The sequence below is a fragment of the Macrotis lagotis genome, chromosome 1 (genome assembly GCF_037893015.1).
Source record: "Macrotis lagotis isolate mMagLag1 chromosome 1, bilby.v1.9.chrom.fasta, whole genome shotgun sequence".
Lineage (NCBI taxonomy): Eukaryota > Metazoa > Chordata > Mammalia > Peramelemorphia > Peramelidae > Macrotis > Macrotis lagotis.
The window spans coordinates 176,422,605-176,435,102 of NC_133658.1; the positions used below are offsets into that span (position 1 = coordinate 176,422,605).

General features: G+C 34.3%; 1 protein-coding gene across 3 annotated transcripts in view; it reads right to left on the bottom strand.

The window, feature by feature from the left end:
* The window catches only part of MACROD2 (mono-ADP ribosylhydrolase 2), a 2,318,796-nt gene that overhangs the window by 2,252,952 nt on the left and 53,346 nt on the right, over positions 1–12,498 (bottom strand). The window lies entirely within an intron of this gene.

Genomic DNA, 12,498 nt, shown 5'->3' on the forward strand with positions numbered 1-12,498 from the left:
GTCCTCCCTTTCAATAATCTTTAAAAACATTATTTGCTTGAGAATAAAAATGTTTGAAAGTCATTCTGGAGAAACATACATTCTTAGAGTTGGAAGATTTGGCTTCAAGTTCTGTCTGTTTCTCATATGCTATCTATGTCATCACTGGCAAATCATTTAGTATCCCAGAACTGCAAACAAATCCCTATGACTCTTAAGCTACAGATAAGTGGATGATCTACACGGGAAGGGATTTCCAGACTTCTATATCCCTAAACAAAAGAATCACAGGTCCAGAACAAATATATAAAAATATATGTATACCTATATGTGTGTGTCTATAAGCATGTGTATGCAAACTCGTAGGATTTATTCCTTGCCTAATAGTAAATCCCAAACTTGCTCAGAGAAGGAAACTCTGGCAGGAGCAATAATTTTCATTCATTGTGATTTTATTCACTTATAATTCACCTTAGAGGGAGCTGCTAGCTTAAAATGGGGATCCAAAAAAACCTGTACAAAGTTCAACATGTTTCATATATAGTATTCTTTAAAAAGCACAACTTTACCTCTTAAAAACTTAAATGTCCATTTTCTCAGGTTTAAGGTGCTTTACAACTATGTGGTTAAGGTTTGTGAGGAGGAAGGTAGCCCCAAGATTGCAGAGAGAATCCAGAAACTTTCTTAAGCTCTTCCAGATTTCCCTCAGAAACATTATCAAGCCTCTAAATGGATCCTGGAGCAACAGAATCCCCAAAAGATCAGAGAGGAGCATTTGCCAGCAAGGCCTGCACTAGGTGGAGCAGGAGGGTGCCCAGGGCAGGGAACTGGAAGCAGCACCTGTTTGCCAGGGGAGGGTTTGGAGGGGACAGTCAGAGATTCTCAGCCACAGGAGAAAGCTGAAGTGGCCAGCTCAGCAGGTCCCCAACACAAGTACCTCAGGTCCCCTGAGCAGCCTGTGCAAGTGCACTGGATGCCCCAGCCTGGACAGCAAGCTTCTAGCATTCCTAATCCAGAAAGCCTCAGCCCACTGAGCAAGCTACTGGCATTCTCAATCAAATGGCCCAGTCAAGTGAGCAAGATTCTCAACCCAAAAAAGTCTGCAAATGAGACCCTCCCCAGCACAAGCTTGGGATAGTGACCAAACAAAATTCAATAGCAGTAAGAAAAGTCAGAGAAAAGCTTGGACTATAAAAAGTTAACTTGGAGATAAGGATGGACAAAACACCATCTTAGAAGATGACAGAAAAAATATTACATATGAAGCTGCAGGGGAGAATATGAATTGGTCTCCAGCCCAAAAAGATTTCTTAGAAGGATTCAAATAGGATTTTGAAAATCAACTACTAGGGCAGCTAAATGGTGCAGTGGATGGAGCACTGGCAGTGGAGTGAGGAGGCCCTGAGTTCAAAGCCAACTTCAGATACTTAATAATTATCTAGTTGTGTGACTCTTGGGCAAGTCACTTAACCCCATTGCCTTAAATAAAGTGAAATAAAATAAACTGAAAAAAATCAAGTACCAACAATGAGGAAATGCAAGAAAAATTCAACATCTTACAAAATAGAAGCACAAAATTGACTGAAAAAAATAAATCCTTTAAAAATACAATTAGGGGGTGGCTAGGTGGCATAGTAAATAGAAAACTGGCCCTGGAGTCAGGAGTACCTGAGCAAGTCACTTAACCCCATTGCCTTGCAAAAACCAAAGACCAAAAACCAAAAACCAAAAACTAACAAGAAGAAGAAGAAAATGATGATGATGATAATGATGATAATAATAATAATACAATTGGACAATTATAAAAAGAAAAGAATTCCTTCAAAAATATAGTAGTATAAATGGAAAAAATAACAGGTCTTTTGAAAATAAAATTGATAAAATGGAAAAGGAGATCCAAAAGATAACTTAAGAAAATAATTCCTCGGGGCAGCTAGGTGGCACAGTGGATAAAGCACCGGCCCTGGAGTCAGGAGTTCAAATCCGGTCTCAGACACTTAACAATTACCTAGCTGTGTGGCCTTGGGCAAGCCACTTAACCCCATTTGCCTTGCAAAAACCTAAAAATAATAATAATAATAATTCCTCAAAGAATAGACTGGGACAAGTGGAAGCTAATGAGTCTGAGACATCAAGAATCAGTCAAGCAAAATCAAAAAAAAAAATGAAGAAATGGAAGAAAATGTAAAACATGTCATTGGCAAAACAACCAACCTGGAAAATATATCCCAGAGAAGTAATTTAAGAATTACTGGACTAATTGAAAGCCATGATTTTTTTAAAAAAAAAGCCTAGATATCCTAGAACCAGAGAATAAAATTGGCTTTGAATGAAAATCTACTAATAACCTCTGAAAGGGATCCGAAAATGAAAATGCCAAGGAATATTTTGGCCAAATTCCAGAATTATCAGATCCAGGAGAAAATCCTGCAGGCAGTCAGAAAGAAGTAACTCAAATACGAGGAGCCACAGTGAGAATTATTCAGAATTTGGCAGCAATCAAGATGAAAGGATTTTGATATTGTATTTTGATATCATAATCCAAATCACTTGGATTACAACCAAGAATCAACTATCCAGCAAAACTGAGCATAATATTTCAGAGGGGAAAAAAAGGACATTTAATGAAATAAGGTGACTTTCAAATTTTCCTGATAAAAAAAAGCAAAACGAGGTTGAACAGAAAATATGTTCTTCAAATATGATATTCAAAAGATACACAAAAAAGGTAAACAGAGACAAAGTTAGGTGGCCCAGAGGATAGAGCATCAGCCCTGGAATCAGGAATAGCAGAGTTCAAAACATGACTCAAACATTTGATAATTACTCGGCTATCTAGCTGAGTTCATCCCATTGACATTCAGTTATTAAGTCTACCTCTTTATTACCTCCAACTTCTCTCCCCTCCATTAACTTAACCCTATAGCCTTGCAAAAAAGAAAAACAAAACAACTCCCCCCCCAAAAAAAAAGGTAACTAAATGGGGGGGGGGGGAAGAAATAAATGTTATTCCATAACATTAAATTGTTACATTCTTACATGTGAGGATGACATTCATAATCCTTGAGAACTGCATCTCCACTAGAGGGAGTATATTTAGACAAAAGCTATGGGATGATTTCTAAAAAATTAAGACATTAAAAAATGGATTGTATAGGGAAAAGAGGACAAAACAGGATAAATTACATCACAAGAGGAGGCACAAAGGGAATATTACAATTCAGGGAAAGAAGGGAGGGGTGAGAATTGCTTGAATCTTACTTCCATTGAATTTAGCTTAAAGGGAAAATAACACAGACATTCAATTGGGTTTAGAAATTTATCTTAATCCTCAAGCATTAGAGGGGGAAGGTGAGGGGAGAGAAGGAGGGTCTGATAGAAGGGAGGGGAAAAGGAGGGAAGTAAAAAGGGAAAGGGGAAAGAAAAGGGAGGAGGACTGATAGAAAGAGGGCAAGATTGAGGGATATAGTATTCAGAAGCAAAACACTGGGGAGAAGAATAGGTTTAAAGAAGAAAGAAAAGTACAAATGGAGGGGAGGGAGGTTGGAGGCAATAAAGAGGAAGACTTTATAACTATGAATGTGAATGGGATGAACTCTCCCATAAAATGGAAGTAGATAGCGGAGTGTACTAAAAACCAGAATCCTACAACATGTTGTTTACAAAAAACTCATTTGAAGCAGAGAGATATATTCAGAACAAAGATAAAAGCCTGGAGCAGAATATATTATGCTTCAGCGGAAGGGGAAAAAAGCAGAGGTAGCATACCATGTCTCAGATAAAACAAAAGAAAAAAATAGATTTAATTAAAAGAAATAAGAAAAGAAACTGCATCTTCTTAAAAGATGCCATAGGCAATGAAGTAATATGAATATTAAACATATATGCACCAATTGGTATAGCATCCAAATTCTTAGAGAAATCAGACAAATTACAGGGAGACATAGACAGCATATCAACTTCACTCTCTTAAAATAAAATAAATCTAAACACAAAATAAACAAGAAGGAAGTTTGAATGTGAAAAAAAATTAAAACACTTAGGTATGTTGTAACTCTGGAGAAAACTGAATGGAGAAAGAAAGGAATACACTTTTTTCTCTGCAGTACATGGCACCTGCACAAAAACTTACCATGGACTAGAGCATAAAAAACTTCACAATCAAATGCAGAAAAGTATAAATACTAATGCATCCTTTGGAGATCATAATGCAATAAAATTTACATGTAATAAAGAACCATGGAAAGATAAACTAAAAATTAATTAGAAATTAAATAAACTGATTTTAAAAAATGAGTAGATCAAATAACAAATTAAGGAAATAAGCAACAGTTTTATCAGACACTATCAAAGACACTGAGACATCATTCTAAAAAACTTGTGGGATGCAGCCAAAGCTATTATTAGGAGAAATTTTATATCTCTAAATATTTACATGAATAAAATAGAGAAGAAGAGATCAGTGAATCGGTATACAATTAAAAAAGCTAAAAAAGAACAAAATAAAAATTCCCATTTAGATACCAATTAGAAATTCTGAAAATTAAAAGTAAGAAAATAATTGAACTAATAAATATCTGATTTTATGAAAATAATAGTTGGTTTTATAAAAAAATAAATAAAATAATTAAACCTTTTGTAAACTGATTTTAACAAAAAAAGAAAACCAAATTACCAAAATCAAACATGAAAAGAGTGAACTCACCACCGATGAGAAAGAAAGTAAAGTAATAATCTGGAGCTATTTTGTATGCCAATAAATTTGACAATCTAAGCAAAATGGATGAATATTTATAAAAATATATAAATTGTTCAGATTAATAGAAGAGGAAATTAAATACTTAAACAACCCCATTTCAGAAAAAGAAATTGAACAAGCCAATGAACTACATAAGAAAAAATCTCCAGGACCAGTTGGATTCACAAGTGAGTTATACCAAACATTTAAAAAACAATAATTTCAATTTAATATAAACTATCTGAAAAAGTAGACAGAGAAGGAGTTTTACCAAATTCCTTCTATGATATCAATATTGTGTTGATAAACCAAGAAGGCTCAAAACAGCAAAAGAAAATTATAGACTTAATAAACATTAATGAAAAAATTTTAAATAAAATTTTAGAAAAGCGATTACAGCAAGTTATCATAAGGATAATATGCTATGATCAAGTAAGATTTATACCAGCAATGCAGGATTGGTTCAATATTAGGAAAACTGTCAACATGGTTGACCATAGAGATAATTAACAAAAATTAAATGATTATTTCAATAGCTTTCACACTTTTGGCAAAATAGAGCACCCATTCCTATTAAAAACACTAACAGGGGGCAGCTAGGTGGCGTAGTGAATAAAGCACCGGCCCTGGAGTCAGGAGTACCTGGGTTCAAATCCGGTCTCAGACACTTTATAATTACCTAGTTGTGTGGCCTTGGGCAAGCCACTTAACCCTGTTTGCCTTGCAAAAACCTACAAAAAAAAAAAACACTAACAAGCATAGGAATAGAGTTTTTCTTAAAACAATATCTATCTAAATTAGCAAATATTATATGTAATGGGGATGAGCTAGAAGCATTCCCAGTAAGATTATGGGTGAAACAAGAATACCCATTATCACCATAATTATTTAATATTGTATTACAAGTGCTAGCTTTAGAAATGAGAAGAAAAAGAAATTGAAGGAATTAGAATTGGCAATGAAGAAAAACTCTCATCCTTTGCACATGAAATGATGGTATATATACTTAGAGAATCCTAGAACATCAACCAAAAAATTACTTAAAACAATTAGAAACTTTAGCAAATTTGCAAGATATAAAATAAACACTCAGAAATCATCAGCATTTCTATATATTACCAACAAAGCATGGAGCAAGAGATAGAAAGAGTAATTCCATTTAAAGGAACTACAGAGGAGGCGTTTATGATCAAAAACATGCAAAATGGGCAACTTTTAGTACATTAAATTAAAAATGTTTTGCACAAATAAAACCAGCAATGCATAAGTTGGGAAATAATTTTTAGAACTAATGTTTCAGGGCAGCTAGGTGGCGTAGTGGATAAAGCACTGGCCTTGGGGTCAGGAGTACCTGGGTTCAAATCCAGTCTCAGACACTTAATAATTACCTAGCTGTGTGGCCTTAGGCAAGCCGCTTAACCCCGTTTGCCTTGCAAAAACCTTTAAAAAAAAGAACTAATGTTTCCAGTAAAGGTCTCATTTTAAAACAGAGAACTAAGTCATCCTCCAATTGATAAATGATCCAAGGATATGAACAGATGAAGTTAAAGCTATCTATAATCATATGAAAAAATGCTCTAGATCATTAATGATTAGTAAAATACAAATTAAAACAACTCTGAGGGACCACCTCACACCTACAAGATTGACCAATATGACAAAAAAAGAAAATGATCAATTGGAGTAGAAGTAGAGAAAACTGAAACATAAATGCAATGTTGGTGAAGTTGTGAATTGTCCACCTTTCTGGAGAGCCATTTGGAGCCACATCCAAAGGGCAATAAAACTGTGTAAACACTTGTATTCAGCAATACCAGTATCCCAAGGAGATAACAAAAAAGGGAAAAAAACAACATGTAGGAAAAAAAATTATAAGCAATTCTTTTTGTTGTGGTAAAGAATTGGAAATTGAGTGGATGCCCATCAGTTGGGGAATGGCTGAACAAATTGTGGTAAAAAATGCAATTGAATACAATTGTTCTCTAAGAAATCATGAGGGGGCAGGACTTCAGAAAAGCCTGTAAAGACTTGTATGAACTGATGTTGACTGAAGTAAGCAGAACCAGAAGAACATTGTACACATTAACAGCAACACTGTGTGATACACAACTATGACTGATTTGCTCATCTCAGTAGTATAATAATCAAAAACAATTCTAAAGGACTTGTGATAGAAAATCCCATCCACATTTAGAGAGGGAGCTATGGAGTCTGAATATGAGTCTGAATATAGACCAAAGCTTACTACTTTCAATTTTTAAAATTTGTTTTATGTTCTATGGGTTTTTTCTCCCTTTTGTTCTGATCCTCTTTCACAACAGGATTAATATAGAAATATGCTTCACAGTTATATATGTATAACCTATATTATAAGATTGCTTTCTGTCAGAGACATAGGGGAGGGAAGGAAAGGAAGGAGAAATTCAAAACCAAACAAAAAAATGATTGCTGAAAACTATCTTTTCACATAGTTGGAAAAATTAATTGATTAATTTTTTTAAATGAGATTAATATAACCTGGGTTTTCAAAAATATTTTGTAAAGACAAAAAGCTAAACAGTACAAAACTGTAAGACTTGGTTAATAGATAAACATTCTTAATATCACTCTGTGCCCTAAGCCTCAAAAATTCAACGAGTTATCCTTAATATATGAAGATGATTTGATTAGTTCATGGCAGGACATATAATTGAGTTGTGGAGTGTGTGTGTGTTGTTTTTTGTGTTTTTCCCCTACCATTTATGGTGATGAGATACATTGAGTGATTCTTTTTTCCACTTACAACCCAAAAAGCTTAAGAGAGAGTGTGTAATGAGAGTCAACAGCTTGTGGCCATAAAATTTAAATCCCTTTATGCCCCTCTAGTACATCTTTATAATCTTCACTGGAATTACTTACCTTTCTGTACATAGAAATAAATAAAAACTATAAATTATCAATTAATCAATTGGCACTTATGACCCATATTTGCAAAAATGCATAGAGAAACTTTTTTTGGTGGCAATAAAGCTTTTCCTGAAACAGGAAAATGCCTATCAATTGTGAAATAACTTGACAACAGTATAGTTCCAGGGAAAACATGGAAAAATTCATATGAATAAATAATACAACTGATCAAAGGGAAATGAGTAAAACCAAGAGAACCGTGTACACAGTAACAGCATTACTGTTAACAAGCAACTACAAAAGACTTAGGCATTCTGAACAAAACAATGAACTATCTTGATTCCAAAGGTCTCATAATGCAAAATTGTACCTCCAGACAAAGAGAACTGATAAAGTGAGTGCACTTTATATTATTTTTCCTTTTAAAAATCTGTCTTGCTTTTTTCAAAATATGCTTATTATATAATGAGTATAATATTGTCTGCCTTTTCAATAGTTAAAGGAAGAGTTGGAGGCAATGAGAGAATTTAAAATAAAAATGAATATTTAATATTTTTAAAAAATAAGTATTGCTTAAACATTCAATATGTTCCAAGTAACTTGATAATCATTAGGGATACAAATAAAACATAAAACAAACCTGTTCTCAAGCAACTTACATTCTACTGGGGGGGGGGACATGTTTATAAAAGATATATACAAAATACGTATAATACAAGCCATTTTTGGCCTAAGAACAATATTTTGCCTAAAATGACATTTAAGCAAAATTTTGAAGGAAGTCAAGGATGTAAAGATGAAGAGGTAAGAAGGAGCAATATTCAAGGCATGTAGGCAAGCAGGACATGAGATGAGGAGGTAAGGCATTGTGTGAGAAATTGCAAATAGGTCAATATGACTGTACTATAGTGTGTGGAGGGTAATAATGTGTAAGAATGTGTAAGAAAACTGGGAAGATAGGACATAGTCCTGGATGCTAAGAGGTGTAAATGCCAAACCAATTTTATATTTGATTCTAGCTAGAGCTAATAGAAACAACTGAAGTTTAGAGGGGTGACAGACCTACTTTTTAGGGAAAGTATTTTGGAAATTTATGGAGACTGAATTGAGGTAGAAAGAACAATTAGAAGGCTCCTGCAAAGCAATGAGGGCTAGGATATTTCATAATCTGTGTGGTCTTCCCAGTACTTCAGTAATGATGATAGTCCTGATGAAGATGACCAGAGAAGATCCTGGAGAGTCATCCAGTCATCTCCATTCTAGAAAGCATTTAACAAAGAGTCAGTCAAGTTCAGCACAGTGCTTCACATATAGTAGCACTTTACACCTGTAACTGTTCCCCCAGCATTCTGTTCTAAGACCTCTTTTTTTCCTCCATGATCTCCTCTGGTAAGTACATCACCTCTCATAGGGGGGAACTATCACCTCTAATCAAAAAGTATAGTATATGTGTACATATACTATATGTAGCCATGTAATATACATGGTACATTTACATATACATATATATAAATGATTATTTTGATGGTTATAAAGGCATAGTATCCTGAAAACTGATGGGATGAGATTACGGAGCAGTATAAATACAAAACTATGTAAAGGAGTAATTAGAAGGAAAATAAATCATTATTTTGACTATGCCAATTCTTTCCTCTATTTCTTATGTAAACTAATATTTTATGTTCTGGATTGTGGGGTTATTAACATTGTTATAAAGATTACAAAAGGAACATATTCAATCCCTTTTTTCTCCAAAGTATCAATATATACACAAATACTCAAATGGAACAGTAATCCCACTAATTAGAGTTCCCTCCAATAATGTAGACCCCAACCCATCAATGTCTACATATCCTCTAAGAATCTTTACCACATACTCCCAAAAATTTGCCACAGAGAGTTGACTCAACATGGAAGAGTCCTTCCTCGACATCAGAAGGATACTATCATTCCACGTTCTTGCCAAATACCAACCCAATCTTCTCTTCCTGTCACACAATTCCTTGATGGTATCTTTTATTCCTGTTCTTCAGAGTTCTCCATCAGCTAAATTTTTCAATCTATTATTCTCTGGATGATATTTATCTTTTTTTTAGGTTTTTGCAAGGCAAATGGGGGTTAAGTGGCTTGCCCAAGGCCACACAGCTAGGTAATTATTAAGTGTCTGAGACCGGATTTGAACCCAGGTACTCCTGACTCTAAGGCCGGTGCTTTATCCACTATGCCACCTAGCTGCCGCTATCTTTACTTCTTAGAAGGTAGTCTGTCATGCAACACTAGTAAAATTTGAGGACTGAAAAAATGGGTTTCTGTTTTTGAAATTTGGTAGTCAATATTAGAGCTTTGAAATTCCCTGAAAACAATCCAACCCATTCTTCTCTTTTAAACCCTGAACTAAACTCACTATACATCCATATAATCATATGAACCTTAATCACTTGATTTTACATGAGATTATTGGAAATATTACCATAAGTAGATAACACATATTTTTAAATTATAAATCAAGATTATTGTATTATTAACTCAAGGAAATTATTACAAGGCAGTAACAATTTTCAGCTCAAATGCCTTTTTTTGACAAGTTACATGAAATATTAGAGTAAACTATTCACTAGACAGGTCAAGTTGTTTGTTCTCATTCAACTATTTCATACTACTTTAACAGTGATAATTATTTTACCTCTAAATAATGAAATTCTTGGTCACTTCCTTCTATCAGCATAGAATCCCAAATTTAACAAATTCAAATAAAAAAGACACATTTTGTTAATTAAAAGCAATCAGACAATTTGTAAGAGATGAGGTACATCTACTACAATTCTTGGTACTCTTTGTTCATTCTGAAAAATAGAAAATTTTGCTTCTGGATGTGTCCATGGCTACAAATCATGAAATAACTATAATCTCTGTAAAGACAAAATTGCAAATGACCTAAATGATAAAGGGAAGATACCAGATGGATGTAAACAGACTATACCATATTATTAGTAATATAGTACATACACTAGATATCATCTAAGAAATAACGGAACAGGTAATTCAACACCTTGTTAATAAGAATGTGTTAAACATATCTGGTTAAGTTAAACTAGAGCAAGGGATAAGAGAAAAACAATCTAAATGCTACATTGGTACCAGTGAAATGTTAGAAGGTCTAAAGGGCATCCAAAATGTTACAGATTGGGGCAGGTAGGTGGTACACAGATAGAGCACGGGCCCTGGAGTCAGGAATACCTGAGTTCAAATCATACCTCAGACACTTAATAATTAGCTAGCTGTGTGGCCTTGGGCAAGCCATTTAACCCCATTTGCCTTGCAAAACCATAAAAAAAAAACTAAACAAATAAAATGCTACAGATTCTCTGTGGGAGATATATGATAGAAAGTTAACAAGAATCCCCCCAGGATGAGGTGGTTTAGAGGTTTATAATCTGCACTGATAAAATGAATAACCATGGCCATAAAAATTGTAATCCATCAAAGTATTGATATGTCTAATATCATCATTCATTTTTCCTCTGGAAAGGTACCATAAAATACGCAATCATGAGTTGGTTTAGGAATCAGAAGGTCCACTGCTGATAGAGTGACTAAGCAGGTAGCTTACTTTTTCAGTGCCTAAGCATCTCTAAGATTATACATTACCACTAATTAATGAAGAGTTTTTCCTCCAAGAGTTTTCTCTCAATAGAATCACAAGTCCAATTCCAATTCTTATCCCTATCCCTATTTCTCATCTAGTTTAAATTAATCATTGATGTCAAATATCAATGAGCAATTTCTTGCTTTTGTCTCTCTGACTCTAGCTAGGGAAGGGGAAGAAGAACTAAACTATAAAACACATCTACACTAATAACCTACCCTAAATACCTACCATGAATGACTCACAAGATCTAAAATCTGGATGTGTGGAGAAATAGCATAAGACAAAGACACCGTCTGTGTCCATTTCTGCTGTTACTTCAAAAAGAAAAAAGAAAAAAAAAAGATGTGACCTATTAAAGGAAATAAAAACCACCCAATTACAGTTTCTTCTAAATTAAGTTGAAATTGCTCTTATCTGTAGTTCTCAGGCTCCGATTATCTCTATTTTAGATTTAGATCAAAATAAGCCAAAGAGGGGTTAGGTAGGGTGATCTAAGTCACTCAGCAAACAGGAAAAAAGCATCACCTGAACATTTAACCAAATCTCTTCTCTTTGAATTGATTTACATATTGCCTCTTCAAGAAAAAAAAATGCAACTCAAGTCCTATGTGAAAGCAGTATAATCTATTGGAAGGGGTACTGGTGAGGGAGACAAGAAATATAAGTTCTACTCTCAGCTCTGTCACTTACTAGCTGGAACATTAGACAAGCTATTTAACTTCTGAGCCTCAGTTTCCTCACTTATAAAATGTAATTGGACCAATCATCATTAAGACTCTTCCTAAGACTAAAATCCTGTTGTTCCATGAATCTCTCTGTCTCAACTTCCTAAAACTTTAAAATGGAGCTGTTGTAATGATACAAGCCCTATTTTCCTCATAACTGATTGGTACAGTGGACAGGTTTCCTGACCCAGAGTCAGGAAAATGTAAGTTCAAATTTGGCCTCAAATATCTACTGACTGTGTGACCTTAAACCCATAACCCCTATTTACCTCAGTTTCCTAATCTATAAAATAGGGATAATAACAGCTACTTCCTAAAGTTTCTATGAGGAGCAAATGAGATAGAAATTGTTAAGCTATTAGCACAATGCCTGGGACAAAATAGATGATAAAGAAAACACCTTGAAAGTAGTCAAATGAAAAAAAAGAAAGGCTCATATAAATGGATGGGGTCAGTTTTGTTATAATTAGGTCACCGTAACTTGGAAGACTACTTCATTTTCAATTTGCTCCACTTTAAGT